Source organism: Cucurbita pepo, chromosome 12 (genome assembly GCF_057944985.1).
Source record: "Cucurbita pepo subsp. pepo isolate OVF chromosome 12, ASM5794498v1, whole genome shotgun sequence".
Classification (NCBI taxonomy): Eukaryota; Viridiplantae; Streptophyta; class Magnoliopsida; order Cucurbitales; family Cucurbitaceae; genus Cucurbita; species Cucurbita pepo.
In genome coordinates, this window is record NC_141809.1 from 6887629 (window position 1) to 6904327 (window position 16699).

The window sequence follows — 16699 nt, forward strand, 5'->3', positions numbered from 1 at the left end:
ATGCTACATTGAAGAAGAATAAAGTTTGATTGTTGTAAATTTTGGGTGGGTTATAATTTAGATTAATTTGAGAAGAAACGCAAAGGAAACATATATCCGATCTTGAGCCTGAAGCTCTGATACCAAATGATAAGATAAGGAAATCAACTACAAGGGGAATAAGATTCGGATTACCTTGTTGATCGAATATCTCAAGACAAGAACACTTGATTGAGATTCGAATCACTCCACAAGCAAGATCGATCATGTCTAGCTTGAATGACTCTTGTTGATTCGAATCTCAAACAAGTGTTTGAGATATTTGATCAACAAGAGTCATTCAAGCTAGACATGATCGATCTTGCTTGTGGAGTGATTCGAATCTCAATCAAGTGTTCTTGTCTTGAGATATTCGATCAACAAGGTAATCCGAATCTTATTCCCCTTGTAGTTGATTTCCTTATCTTATCATTTGGTATCAGAGCTTCAGGCTCAAGATCGGATATATGTTTCCTTTGCGTTTCTTCTCAATTTGATTTTTATTTATTTTCATCTTTTTAGTTTTTAATCGACCCAGAGTTCAAAATTCAATCTTTGCTCTATTTAAAATTTTGAGAGGTGAGAATGAGAGCTTCATTTGTGTAACTGAGTGTAAAAAGAGTGTCCTAAAATTTCCTTGAGTGTATACTCGTGAGGAGAGTGTTGTGAGGTCCTTCGTATTTCCATAACTTATTTTTTGCAGCAAAGTTTCACAAATAGATTCGAGGACGAATCCTCTTGAAGAAGTGGAGAATGATATGAACTGAGAGACATCAATCATACAATATACTTCAATGAAGATGTGAAGAAAAGGTTGTCAAAATTATCAAAATATGTTTCAATTCATGCTACATTGAAGAAGAATAAAGTTTGATTGTTGTAAATTTTGGGTGGGTTATAATTTAGATTAATTTAGAGTTATTGTATTTTAAGACTTTTTATTTCATTTCGGTTACATTTACATAATGGCTAATTATGACCATAAAGTGTGAATGTTACAACTTTTGGAATGCCTTTAATAGTTTCATTTTGAGGCTATATAAAGCCATGTATGTTGTATTTGTAAGGTAGACTTGGAAAATATATTAAAAGAAGCATTTGTGCTTTTCTTTAGCCAATGGCTAAGTTTCTTTGCAATTCTATGTAGTTTAGATTGCATGTAGAATCATTCAAGCTCGACATGATCAATCTTGCTTGTGGAGTGATTCGAATCTCAAACAAGTGTTTGAGATATTTGATCAACAAGAGTCATTCAAGCTAGACATGATCGATCTTGCTTGTGGAGTGATTCGAATCTCAATCAAGTGTTCTTGTCTTGAGATATTCGATCAACAAGGTAATCCGAATCTTATTCCCCTTGTAGTTGATTTCCTTATCTTATCATGAGATGGACCGAAAGAAAAGCGTTTTAGATAAGTTTACAGGGAGGGATAGATAAGGGGACCAAGGAAGAGAGCATTCCATACTTTATACTGATCTTTATCTTTATCAAGTATATAACGAACGTAGGAGTTAAGTAAGAGCTGGAGTTAGAGTTAGTCAAAGGATTACCATACTCTCGAACAATGGTAGAACGATAGCTAGTTTAATAAGATAGAGGTGGGAAAGCCTACGGTACTACCGTCAAGGAGGATGGATGAATCACTTCGGGCCAAATCGAAGACTTAGAACGAATCGACCACGTCACGTTATGCTTACGTAACTCTTTTGTTTGCAGATGTAGGACTGGCTTGACAGACTAAGGGAAATGGCCACTGCTACGACTTCCCCCACTACCACTAACTGATAGACCGACTAGCCGGAAAGAATCGAAAGCTTCCAAGGCGGGTAGGTCGGCTAAACAAAAAGAAAAGGGCCCCATTTTCCTCGGAGGAATAGGGTTAGAAACCTGTTGACACAATCAAATTTGTCCTATCAATTCACTTCCAATCGTATCTTTGATATATTTGATCATACTAGAATATATAAATAGTCGAAGCTTCCGTAGAGAAACCGCAGGTTCTGCTGGGGTAGCTGTTCCTCGGTATTGGTAATCAGTCTCGCTATTGACGTTCGAGCTCGCTGGGGAGTGCCTTGTAGGGAAAAAGAGGTTATCTAGGCAGATAGAGAAGAAAGAATGTTAAATGAGAGTTGCGCGACGGCGCCTCATCCAAATGAGACTTGGAAAGCGAAAGCGAGATAGGTCCTTAACTGGGAGGCAGGAAGAAGACTACACAAGTGGTTCGGGAAGGCAGATTTTTCACTTTCTGGTGCCATAGCTTCGACTCCACCCCACTAATAGTAGTGAGCCGTACCGACTAGCTCCTAGCAAGTGATTCAAGATCACAGTAATGCCTGCCAACTTCGTTGCCTTGGGTACGAATGTGATAGCTTTCTCTAGACACCATGGAAAAGATCACTGAGGAGCTCAATCTCTAAGTGTGAAATTGTCAATTTCCTCCTCTTTCCTCCTCTTTTTGAAGCTGAGAGATCGGTCAACAATTCTCATTTCTTAGTTACAATAAAGAATACCTTCTCAAGGAAGTGATCCTTGAGCCACTCATCTGAGCCAGCGGATTCCTATTCTGCTGTGCCGGTGCGCAAAGCAAGCACGCTTAGACTGCGATGTCTAATCTTTGGTCTGCCTATGCTAGATAGTATGACCTATTGTATTATTGTATTGGTATGGGTATGGCTGAAGAAGGATCCATTCTTAGTATTAGTAGTAGACCCAACGGTAACTATTCTCAATTCTCTATAAATCTCTTAGGAATGCTTCTCCTTCCCATAGTCACTGAAAGACAATTTCTTAATTCTTAATTAAGGTAGCTTATCAGAGTTAGCTCTTGAGCGGCCTCTGCCGGGCCGGGGCCTAAGCAACCTCTATTCTGGTCTGCATTTCGTTATATTCCTTATCTTCAGCCGCTTCGCCCCTTTCATACTATTAAGAATTCCCGATCGGGTTCTTGAACTCTGATTATTCGGGAGGTTGCAATTCCTCTTTCAATTTAAGGAAGGGAGTGAATGTAGTAAATGCATAATCTACGGTGGATATGGTTTCAATATTCAAACAAGGGCGTCTTAGTTAGGAATCGGCCTTTTTCTATCTAAGCATTGTGGCCATCACAGTTCAAGCTACGTATGGCTGGCGTACAACCGTCAAGCTTCTTATCTTAGCCGGAAAAGAAAGTGCGGTTCTTTTCTTTAGGCCAATCTTAGAAAAAGAACAAGGAGGATATGTAGCACTGCTGGATAGATCATGGCTCCAACCGGGGTGGTTCATGACTGGGCTAAAAAGAAAGTCTCAAGCGGGGAAAGGCGGGATAATGGAAGGCGGATAAAAAACTGGATTCCGCTGTGGGTGGCAGAGTAACAAGATGTGTGGGGGGCATTTTCCTGGGATTAGCCAGATAAGAAGTCGACTCATTGCATTGTCGTCGGCCGCTGGAAAGAAAGACCGAGGGAGGCTGTGGACGGCAACAGGCGAGGTGGTTCTCGAGAGCGCAGTCGCTCGCGCATGGATGATAACGTGGTCGTTCTCGTGATAAGCCGTGAAAAGGAGACTTCCAAAGGCAAAGTTCAGGTGGCTGATTCATCACCTGTCTATACATCCAATTCCTTTTCCGCTTTGGAGATGGATTCAAGTCAGTGGTCGATCGACTTTTATTCTTCTGCTCCTTCCCTTCCCGACGGTAAGCTAGTTTCTTGCCATCCCATCCGAAAACACCTCCTTCTCCCACAAGAGTGCCAGCCCTCCTGACTTAGCCCTAACTTCCCCCGCAATGCAATTAAAAACAACCTGAGTGATTCTTTTCACTTTTAGATATTCCCAGTTTTGACTTTGAGTTTCACTAGGGAGGGATGGATCTTCTTTACGAATGAGCTCACGGAGAGCTCTAACTTTGGTTCCCAAGCCCTCGACAGTTCCAAACGAGGCAAGGAGACCTAGGGACTGGCTGGACCCAATCTCCGCCGATAAGGAAGGTCTGGTAACACGTTTATTGGAATCCCTGAATGAAAGTTAGGCAGACCATCATCGTCATCTGATTTTCTTTCTGGCCTGTTTGGACCTCCGTGACAAAGAACAATGGAATCGATGGTAAGAGTCTTCCTTTCCTCTCGTACCTCTGCTCTCTTCCAATGACCTGTCTTCCTCTTTTTCACACCGTGATCCTTGGCTTTTGAAATAAGAGGTCGGATCGATCGGGGTCATGCGTTTTGGATACAGAAATTGGGCTTTTCCCTTATTAGTCAAGTTGCTCGAGGCCAGAAAATTGGAATACAATCTAGAGGATCTGGTAGAAGAATCTATGGGTTCGGTAGGAATAGATAGTTGTTGTCTGGACATACGAGTCACAGCCGGCCGGGAACCGGGAAGAGGAGAGACCAACGACGAAGCTACTAGCTACTAGAAAGAAAAGGACAAGAAAAAGAAAGACCACCTTTCGTACATTTCTACTGGTCCAGAATTCGAATAGCGAACGAAAGACCAGGCAATCTCCGAGGCACTTCCAGCAGGCAGGGTTGACGTAAAAAAGCCTCATTCAGCTAGAAGTAGGAAATCAATCCCGGCACGACCGATGACTTAGTCTCCTTCTACGCTTCGACTCAACCACCTACCTAACTTAACTTATTAGAAAAGATACGATAGATAGCAGCTACCTAAGGCGCTTAGGCCCCCTTCACCAATCATGTTCATCTAGTAAGCCCTAGTACTATGTTTGTTCTCCAAGCTTTACTATAATAGAAATAGAATAGGCAGGCCTTTTAGAGAACAGTAGTTGGGTTAGCTCTGCCTTGTTGTGATAGGGGGCTGAGGGGTGAAAGAGCGAGACCGAGTGAAAGAGTGTTTGAAGGAATCTTGAGAATTTACTGACAGTGAACTCTCATTTCTTCTTCGATAGTCTTGACTTCTGAATTACCTTGACTCTCTTTTATCCCCAAAAATACGGGGGAGGATAGAAAAAATCAGAAATGGTCTTTACAGGATCCAGAGAATGAATCTTGTCTTGTTGTCTTGCTTTCGTCTCCCTTCTTTCTTTGATTTACTCTCTCTCCTGTAAAGGAATAGAATATCTGATTCTTCTTCTTTGACAATATTACCTAACTAACCGGATTGAACTGTAAAGGGGCGAAGCCGTGAGACCGAGAGGGAGAGGGGCGAAGCCCTGAGACCCGTAGGGCGAAGAGGTGACCGATCTGGTCAAAATAGGTTAACAAAAAAAGGTGTGTCCGGTCTAGTGTAGCTAATGTGACTTTCTCGATCTATAGTTCCTCTTTCTTCTCCTATTGAGTATGGTTCTATTGAGCGTGATACCCGCCCTCTACAAATAGAAAGTAGTTTTTGAAAAGGTCTTTAAACGACTCTTCGTTAGGCTCTACCGACGCACAAGCGCTAAGCGATAATAAGACCTTACTAGGGTAAAAAGGATAGCAAAAGGCAGATTTGTTCAGTTTTTCGACTAAGACTTAGTCGGGATCTCCCGTTGGTTAGTATTAGTAGTATTTTGATTCGTCAGACTTGTGTGTCTAGGTCGGGCGTGACCCCTTTCTCAGAGGCTGCAATAGATAGCTTTTGTGGCACCCTTTCGCGCTCTCGCGTGGTAGACTCAATAGTAGGATAGCTTTGGGATGGATGGCTTTAGTTCTTTTGTCAACTGCTCACTAGGATTGAGGATCAATTCTTTAATAAAACAGGTTGATCTGTTCCCTCTCCCTATGGAACAATACTGGACAGAGGATCTCCCGAAACAAGAAGTAAGACAGGACTTTATCGAATTCACTTCTGGAAAGAATGTACATGACTGGACTGCCCCAAAAGGGGGGTCATAGGCTGCTCCGGGCTCCCCCCCTCTCTCTTCATCCGACTCAAGCGTAATCCAAAAGCGTAAGTCGTCTTCGTCTAAGGCATTCTACTTTGTAGGAGCTTCCCTACTTCCTAGGGTTGGAGATGTAATCCATTCCGCTACCTGTATCGCATCACTTCTTTTGTAAAGCCCCCCTTCCTTGGGCTAGTTATACCCAACACCTCTGCTTGCCAACTACCTCCGCTTTATGTATGACCGGGGCACCCACCTATGGTATGGAAAAAAGTATCCTATGTATGTGTCAAACTATTCTAGTCAAGCCTAGCCAGTCTCTTCTCTCTCCCCAGTGACGATCTGGTTCTGCATCTTTTGTTTACACCTTTCCCAGCGAACCAGTGAATATCCGCCCGCTGGTGGAGCACATGCCGGCATACGCGCTATCCATTACAGAGCCCCTACGCACGCTAACGCTGAAAGCATTGGGTTCGGTATCTCAAGTCATTCCCGGTTCAATCCCTATTCCTCTTTCTCTAGCAATTCCCGTTCGGTATCTTTGTATGTATCAATGGGTTCATCAGCACATCTACGATCTGCATCCCTGATATGAACTGAGAGACATCAATCATACAATATACTTCAATGAAGATGTGAAGAAAAGGTTGTCAAAATTATCAAAATACCTTCCGCCCTACTCTACTTGACTTTAGTTTGTGTGCCCGAGATAGAGAGAAAGAGCATAGAGAATCAGACCTACCTTTTGCCAGTGTTCGAACATGAAGCGTTGCACTCCTCACATGTACATGTAAGGAGCCCATTAGAAAGATTATCAGCAAAAGAGTTAGCCTTTAAGTGGTCGTTAGTCGGTCCATATAAATAGACATTATTCTAGTCCATAGAAGGGGATATCGTCAGCCTTTCTTTTTTCCATTGCTTATACCGAGGTTCGATCCAACGAAATAGCTCGATCTTGCCCGCTTCCGGACCTTTCGAACCATTGCTTCCAAACACCATCTTCCAAACCCCCGTTTACCCCTGCAAAAGCTTAGGGCCTTGGGTCGTGCTGGTGCTGGTCTTTCTTTCATAAGAGGGCATTCTTGGTTCGGGCTTTAGTCATTCCCGAAGATCCCAGGTATCAAGCATAATATAGCATTACCTACTTTTCTCGAGCCTGATACCCCCATTGAGTCAAGTATTGGGCCAAGCTGCCGTACTCCACTTCCAACCCGCCTAATACTCCAGTGGTGCTAGTCACAAAGCCTATCAAGATCAAGAGCATTCATCTCAGGACAAGATCATTATATATCACACTTCTTGATTCGTACACAAACAAACCCAACGTATCGCACCCGCCGGCCGTACTACCCTTAACCTTTCCAGGTCGCTTCCTACCCTTGTCAAGAGCATTTCCAAGTCTTATTCTATCTCTCTATTGATTGGTTAAACCTCAGAATACCTTGAACTCAGAAACCTACTCCCCTTTTGCCTGCTCATCGTTGGTTAACCACTGGTATTAGTCAGTAGACTTATAGCCTGAAATTAAGTAGAGGAGAGAGTCTTCGATAGCTCTTTTGCACCATTCGTTGGTCCTTCAGAACCAAAGGAAGCTTTTGGCATTAGGCTGGACGGCGCTGTAATAGGAACGGCCTTCCACTATGTCTGCGGAAACCAGTTCGGCTCTCCTGCGCAATTCTCTATTTCTGTGGGAAAAAGGGCTTTATTCCGTCTTCGAGTTCGGCATAGCGGTCAGGCTTTTGGCCATGAGTCTGCAACTACGATCTAGGAAAGTTTCTTCCCCCGGCGCGCATACGCATGATAAGTCAAGCTCTGGTTCTGGCATTCCCGTGGAGAACAGGAAAGCGTGTGAAGTAGGCGTCTCGTCCAAATCAAAATAGTCGTAGCCAGATGAGGTTGTTTTTTCACTTCCTTGATCTCTGTCCAGCCATTCACTCATTCCTCCCGAGAGGGAAAATCATCAAGCAGTAAGTAAACGCGTATGGTTCAAGACCACTCCTTCCTTCCTCTCCCGCATGTCCCGCTTTGATCGCTATTCTTCTTCTATATAAAACAGGGTCGTCTGTCAGAAGTTTTGTAGTTGCTGCGAACCCTTCTCTAAATCATGGGCTAGGATCTCCTTATTCTGGGGTAGGCTGCCCAACCATATGCTTATAAAGTATGAACTCAACTTGGCGGATCTCTTTGAGCAGTAGCATTTCTGGTATTTCGTTGATTATCCAACTCTTTCCGCTCTTTGAGGAAGTATCTCTGCAGAATCTGCTTTAATGCCTTTAAACTAAACTTCGTCACTTTTGGGTCTATGACGGGACAATGCCCCGCGCTTGCTTTGATCACAATTCTTTTATATCAAACCGGTCAATGTAGAGAAGGACATCCTCGAATGGGTTCACCAGGATCACTGGCAGTTCACCTGCCCCGCTTGCACCCGTTCTTTTTCTTTTTTCAATCTACCACCGAGCACCTCTTTTTCACTATCGTTGGTGGTTAAGGCTCTCGTCTCTTCTATTTCTATTATTTCTATATAGTAACGGATTTCTCTGGGCAATCTTCTATGTCTTTGACAAAAACAAAACATGTATATCCAGTCGACCCTCTTTTGATAAGGGAGAAAGATCATGGGCAAGCGTGGAAAAAAAGCCTTGCTCTTCTAGTGCTTCCAGCTCAATCAGCCATATACGCGTGCGTTCATTCTTAAACTGAACTTAAAGGACGGCCTCGTCGCACTCTTACCAGTAGGAGAGGTCCCTCGGTCAATAACACGCTGGTCAGGAAGTCCCCTGAAGAAGCCTTTTGTTTGTTGTTTGCTAGGGGACGAGAAGTGGAATACGTGATCTTTCTTATTCCTGGGGATAAGGGTTGGACCCGGTAAGACTTTCTTGCCCGAAAGCGAGAACCCATCCCGGTAAGGTTAATAGTTTGATTCCCTACGATATGAATGATCTTGTTCCCTATATTAAATAGACCAATATCGCCTGCATGTCACCCAAGGCCTAGTGAAGGTGGTTTGAGCTCATTTTGTCTATCTTCCTAATTTTCCGGAGAAGTAATAAATAGAGTGAAATAGTGAAGAGTTGCTCTGTAGCTCTTGCTTGGATAGAGACGAGGATGTGGGTGAAGTGAGCCGAAGAGAGGAAGAAGAGAGAGTGAAGACTTGCTCTTGCTATTGCAAGTTTTTGTTTAGCAGCTAGCCTGCGGGTTAGGAGTGCAACGTTAGGAGCGCAGCGAATTTGCTAGTCTAGACCTCTATGCCTTATTACTAGTGTATTGGGTGCTTATGAGGGCTTGTGGCTGTGGTAATTCCTATTTCGTTTGCTAAGCGATAGCCCACCCACCTACAAGTAGGTTCAATAAGGAAGAAATTTGAATCACTATCTCAGAGAAAGAAAGAAGATTGACTGGCCTGGTGTCAGGTAAGGAAGAACGCCGCTGCGGCATTGGAAGGTAGTGCCTCTTCTATTGACTATAGAGTAGCAGAGCTTTAAAGCAGCGTAAACGACCATGGAAATATGGATTTCTGATGCTAACTCCCCTTTCTTTAAATAGTTAGATCGGGCCTGGCGAACTACCATTGATGGATTGAGGCTGGCATACGGTCGGTACCATTTAATGATCGATTTCGTCCGGATAGAAAAGAAAAAAGAAGTAAACAAAAACCTTTCCAGGTCCTGTAATGGTTTTGCTTTTGTTCGCTTACCCATGCTTTTCTCGTGCACGCCCGTAACATGAACATGAATTACACATGCAATTCTACAGTCTGACTTTCTTCTTCCTACGGGAATTAGATAACTGCTTGCCAAGGGGCATTCAACCGCTACTTCCTCACTTGATTTCCTCTGTATCTTCTGTTGTATGGGGATAAAGGCTATTGGGATAGATTCCCCGGATCTTTCTAAGGATCTTCTAAAGACGATAGACTGGTTTCCAGAGCTAACTAAACTCGACTATAAAGATTTTAGCATCAATAGCTTGAAACTAAGCATTCTTACCTGAAGAATTCTTGTCTATCTTCCGGGATCTTGAAACTGACAGGCCTGGAAGAGAAGAATGAGGGGTTTTTCTAACTATCTAATTACCCGGGAACCTCAACTTAGCCGACTAGAGCTTAAACCGCTTCCAGTTAATCTTTAATAGTTGCATTAAATCCCAGGGAAAAAGCCGAGGCTAAAACTCTTTTCTCTTTAAGGAGTTACGTGAAAGAAAAGGGAAAAGGTCCTTGTCCCCCAGTTTCTTAGTTCTTTCCTTAATCTCCCCTTGTGAAAGGGGAAGGAACTGATAGGGCTAAGGGATTGACGCACATTTTTTATTGCTTTTATGAGTTCAGCTTGTACGAAAGAAAGAGAAATTGACTGCCTAGGTTTATTTAGAGAGTTAATTAATGGGTTCCTTTGATTCCGGATCTGTGTGAGATCTTCTTTCCCGGGAGGAAAAAACTCTTTGAATAAGTTTGACTTATTCTTGGTTTAAGGCAGTTAATTCTTTCTTTGACCATACATCTGGAAAGAGAGTATTTAGATAATAAGGTCTTAAACAGTTTGTCCTTGTATTTTCTTTATTAGATTACGGGACTAGGCAAGTCCGCCCAGGAAGCAACCGATGACGAAATCCAATAGTTCAGTCAAAAGCATCGGAAAGAAGTATTACATCCAATACCAGTGAAATATGCTTCTTCTAATATCTGCCTTCAAACCAGCTATTGAAAGATGGCCTGTGACTCATATGATATAAGAATGGGAAAGGTGCAAAAAAAGGCATTCTAAGGGGGGAGACAATGTACCACTTTTTCAACCTATAATCAACGCCTATTTTTCAGTCTTTTCAATCCCGGAATGAAATCCTTTCTAAGTAGGCTTAGATCTTAGATTTAGTTAGCAGGCGATCTCCTAATGATTCTGACTGAGATTGAAGGTCGATAAGATAGAGCGGGATGAGCTCATTACTATATATCCTGACTATTTCATCCCGTGAAAGAAGATCAGGCGGAGGTTATGAGAGAAAGCATCTAATTAGACTGCAACTGATGACGAAAGAGAAATAGTCAGTTCCCAGATCTGGGCTTAGGCAGAGAAGGTGAGAAGTATAGAGTCTAGATATTGAATTAGGATAGCACGATCTGAGATAGAGTTGATAGAGTTGAAAGCACGAACTCGTGACGCTTTAGTGACTAATATCGGTTACTCCTCATTATAGTCATTATAGGAATAGGAGTCAAGTCTCGGGAGGTCATTCATGTATTTCTTGAAAGCACTGGATCAGTTTATTCTGTCTTGGACGGACTTTCTGTTTTGACTTCGTCATTTCCCAGTTCTCGCTTACCACTTATTATCTGAAGATGAAAATCGTAGAGGTGATTCCACTTTACCTGGGGCATAGTCTCTTTCCTGGTCCTGATTTTGAGAAAAAAGGAGAGTTTCAAGTCCATTTTCACTTCTTTTTAACAGATATTTGGTTAGTTATTGTTGATGGTCCAATTGGGGTTCAGACTCTATATATATTTTCAATGACGGATATCCTCTTGGGATGCAAGCTAGTCAGAAAGTCAGAAATCCCGGCCTTAGGCCTAGGAGTAGAAGCTAAGACCAATCCGAGGCAATGCCAGATAAGAGATTCTCAGCCTAATTGAATCTATTCCCGCACCATCCATTGATTCAATTACTTATCGGTTAACTTCTCTATAGGTTCTTCAAGACATTGACGGATTCGTAAGACTTGAGCTCAATGCTTTGCAGTCTTGAGTATGCTTCCAGGATAGACTGAGTTCCGGAAAGAAGATTATCTCAACCAACTCCCGCATATTATTATTATTATTATGATCATGCCCTATACCGCGGTCTTGACTTCGGGCTTCCCCACTGAACTTTTCAAAGAAGAATTAGTGCTTTAGGATTCAATCTTAAATCAAGTTAGAAGTAAGTAGTTAACTCTTCCTAGCCTGCCCCACCCAGGTCACTGGATTCCCTTTCGATAAGAGGGCAGAGTACAGGAAAGAAAAAAAAGAAAACTGGAAAAAAGCATCAAAAAGCATATAATTAGACAGAATGAACTTCCTACACCTGTTTAATAATTTAATAAGTCTCTCAATAGTTCTTCCTTCAAAACCATATGTCGAAAAGAGTTTCACCTCATAATTCTAAGTGGCGAAAATAGCTCTTATAGAGAGAGAAGAGAGAGGCTAGCTTTTTTCTTTCTCTTTTTCACTAAATATCCCTTACATCGGAAACAAAGGATTTCAATTACATAAGTTAGATGAAAAGATTGAAAGTGGGATTGATCGATTGAGACTTTCATTTCTATATTGAGAATGCGACCAAGATCACTAATCAAGCAGTAGCATCCCGACCAGGATCAACCCGGGAGAAGTCACTAAATCTTTTTTAGCGCCTGAATCTTATAAAGGACAAAAATCAGTCGTACAGCTTTCGGTGACAGATCGTAAATTCAGACTGAGAACTTAGTTACGACCGGAGATTGAGTTGACCTTGAGCGAGAATGAGAAAGGCCTTAGTCAGAAGTATAGGCCTTAAATGACCTAGTTCCCAACAGGCTAGCTGGTAAAAGTAGACTGCTAATCCACATGCCTACAGGTCTACTGGCTAGTAGGTATACAGCCGATAGTTCTATTTAGAGTGAGATGTCCTTCCAGATTGATCAGAGCCCAAGCATTGAGATCTGGAGAAAGAGCTTCCTCTAGGTAAATAAGTCCAAGAATTGGGACCTTCCGGCAAAATAATCCCGTAAGAAAGTCTGTAGTATTTTGATACCAGGCCCTTACTGAAGCAAGTCAAGTCTTGAAGTATAAGACCAATTAAAGTCTATCCCCAGGGGAAAGTACTGAGTCAATGCCGTTGAATCAACTACATTAGCAGGAGATCTCGCTATCGAGCTTTGCTCCGGATCTACTTACGTGGGAAGTTACCGAAGAAATAACATGGAAAGCTTCCCGAAATTTGGAGTTAGATATATAGTTTGATCTCAGACCAGAGAAAGCGGGAAAATAGTTCAACTCTAGTCCCTGACGAGGGCGTAGACCCGTAAATGCATATATTCTGGGGGATTAATCTTTCTGTTTTTACACCGCATATGAAATTCCTAAAGCCGGAGTTTGATTGTTCTAGTTAATTGGCTGAGCTTATTGATATTGTGTTAGACGAAGTGCTGTTATTGAGGCAAGAGCTCTTCTTTCGTTCATGACCAATATGCTCAAAAGGCCCTATGATTCAATTACTACTCCCTCTGGAGACTGAAATCCTCGAAGAAATTTCAAAGGAGAAAAAGCCTCGGGCGGCCCTTATCCCTTCCTGGAGTTCATTCTAGCGCAGTCTTTCTTATCTCATTCCCTCCGCCAGTAATGTAATGGCATTCATGTGCCAAAGTCGCTTCAGAGCTTGTTGAGGATAAAGTGAGAATCATTCTATTTTCTTTCATAGAATCCCGCGAAGAAAACATGGAGTTTGATTTGTGTGCATTAAAGTCCTTAGGCGCCTAAGATAACTGAAAGTCAAACAAAGCATGAGTTGGGGGCAAAAAGGTACTTTCCGGGCCCGGCCAATATGAGAATTTTTTCTATTTCTTTAGATTCACCCTAAATCAGACTGAAGAAAGAAAATAGAATCTCGTTGGTTTCAAGATCAAATAAAAAAAGATTGGTTTGGATTCCTTTCTTTGCTGTCTTGAGGAAGATGGACTTCACAGACTAGAAAGAAAGTCAGTGTGAGGCGTTGCAGTCTTTGATGAGAGTGTGATATTCTAGATTCTTTTTTGAGTCTTCCTCCCTGATAAATGTCTTTATTGAAATTGAAAGCCTAAATAAAGTAGTCTATTCTGTAACGTAATCTATCGTTGCCAATGTTCAGTCTCGAACTTTTCCCGTCTTGCTTCAGATCTTGTAGAGGCTGCCAGGAAGTAACTGGAAGAAGAAAGAGCAAACTTTCAGCTTAAGTAGTTTGAACCTTAAGAAGTGGTAAAGAAAAGGACAACAGCGAAATCTTGAGTTTCAAACCCGCATCCGCTTTTCCATTTTTCACATTGAGAAAAGCCTTAAATAAAATAGCCGGCAAAATCAGAGGAAATCTTTCTCTTTCGCTCTGCCCATATCTGAACCAGGAGGAAGGAAGAATGAGTGAAGCTTCAGGACTGAGAGATGATGAAAGAGTCTTTACATCGGGACTCCATATTCTAAAGGTCTCCACTTTAGTCTACTTCATCACAGATATAGTAGGCGAGAAAGATGAGAAAAGCAAGATCATGTAATTTCCCTGAACTGACAGATGAAATTCAGTAGAATCGGAAAGTTCGTCTTCTCTCAAGTCCCGTTTAATCAATTTATAAACCCTGGGATGAAATTCTTCTTCCTTACTGTGATTAACCTCGAAGTCCCCGTTCTCTTGCTCTTGTTCACTCCTTGAGGCAAGTCATAGTCAGAAACCCGAGCAGCGATAAGTCATTCAGGAAAGCTTGAGAAGGCAGTATGAATAGTTAGACATGAGTTCTTTAGAAGAATGGGATACTTAAGGTATGCTTAGGGCCACCAAGGCATGAAATGCCAGCACCCATTGAATCTCTTACTTGATGTCTGCCTAATCTATTACTACCCCGGTAAGCTACTAATTAAAGCAGGTATGAAAGACTCAATCTCTAGGCTCTGAGAGCTCCTCTCTACCATATCCCCTTTCTTCCTCTGTAGGCAGAGACTGAGTAAGTTACTTATGGAAGACTTTCATTTCATTAGCTACTTACTTTAGAAGCAAGAGTTAATATCTCTTCTCTGCCGAAAGATCATTTGATTGGGTTAAACTCCTCTTTGCTTGAATAAAGTCAAAAGCAAAAGTCAAGAAAGCATTCTAACTCCTTTCACGCCTTTACTGTACAGATCAGCTAGGAAATCAAAGTCTGAAATGTGACTTTTAAAGGACAGAGCTTCCAGCTATAGAAGTTCTAGTCAGGTATGTCCCTGTTCTCTTCCCTCTTCCCATTGACTATTCATCTCTTGGTCAAGCTCCTCCTTAGGAAGAAAAACTATAGAATACAACTAGTCAACAAGGCTAGCTGGAAGCGGTTTAAAAAGAAGACATTTATAAGACTACTCTTCTGACTGACTTACTTATAATTCGAAGGTCAATGAAAGAAATCACCCATATTCTGCCTGAAAACTACCTTTTATCCACTTAAGAGATCGCTGCGTCTTCATCAGTGTCATTAAGTAGTGTAATCAGAGTAGTTAAGGACTATCACTCAACTGAGACTTCCTCCCTCAAACTTTTCACAGAGCAAGAGGCAGGAATGGAATAGAATCACTCGGTGCAGGAATTGAATCATGGGGCTAAGGGTCCACTAAATTGACTGACGTGGTTAGAAAGTCAAAGTAGAAGAAGAAATTCTACTGCAACTTCGTCCGTAAGGCCCGCCTTATCTTAAGGTATAGGCCCAGGCTTCTTTATTCAACAACAAACCGGTTGGATCCCTTTGGCTTTTGGCTTAAGTAACTGCTATCAGGTATATTGGAAGTGATTCTGTTGAGATAAGGGTTACAACCTCCCTCCTTTGAACTGATTTCCGGCTCTAAATCCTTAGATTGAGGACAGACAGCATAATTAGCAATTGAATCTCCAGGATGGGCTAATTAGATTAGACTTTCAACTGCATAAGTTCCCCAATCTGAGCCTACAACAATAGGACCGAGGCGGGACTTGAGAGAAGCGATTCAATAGCACATGGAATAGCCCAGAGGGACAGAGAGGAGCCAAGCAGTGAGACAAGGAACCAACCAACCGGCCGGGGACAAGAGAGGAGAGGCAATGAAAGACGAATAGGTGACGGGAGAGGAGAATGAAGCCGAGGTTCAGGAGAAAGAGCAGTGAAAGAAGGTTCCCTTGTTTACTGTTCAAGAATAACTCACACACAAGAATAGTTCGGGAGCGAAGCGAACATCCTTGAATTTGTTTACAGTTCAGGGACAGAGTAAATCAATTAGCTGCTTTCCCTTGTTCAATAAGGAATAAATAGGGACACGTGATTGACTTCCTTATTACTACTTCTAAAATGGACCTCAAAATAGGGTAAAGCATCCATTTTAATCAAAAAAATAAGGGAGAGATACAATGAATTTCTTTCTGGTCTTTACAGGATCAGATCAAGAATGAATAGTGTTTCCCGAGTTCAAAGAGTGAAAGAAAAGGTTTAAGGGAGAGGATTGACTGACAGTGCAGGAGAAGAGAAAGAGAAAGAATGAAGAGAGAGTTGAGGATTGACTGACAGTTAACTCTCATGAATCTTCAGGATTGACTTCAACATTACCTCGGCCCAAAAGACCTCGATTTTCTCCCTCAAAATAGGGTAAAGATAGACTTTGATCCCTAAAAATACGGGGGAGGATAGCTTTTTTCTAGTTTTTTGAGTGTTTACAGTCGAGTTACCGAGGGAAATCAGGGTAAAGATAGACTTTGATCCCCAAAAATACGGGGGGGAGGGGGGGGGGGGGGGGGGGGGGATAGAATTTCTTTTCTTTTTGCTGCTGCTATTAGGGAAAAAGCTATTATAAGGTTTTACAGTTGGGGATAGAAGAAATTTCTTAATGGTCTTTGCAGGTGAAGGAGCCTACTCTTTCCCTTCTTTCTTTCACTGTAAACTCAGTAGCTCAGGGTTTCGGTTTCTTCTTCTGCATCTTACTCAATCTTTCCTTCCTTAATTCAAGACTCAACATTAATTCGAGGAAAGAGGGGTTCAGGCCATGAATCAGCTTTGACCGGGAACTTCTTTGTTTTCGCTTTCATTTCTCTTTGGCTTTTACTGACTGTAAGTAAAGGGTCTTCTCATGCAGCTACTTTTCCTATTCCTATTTATTCATTTTATAGAACTGTGAAGTCTCATTCATCAATAGTCTTTAC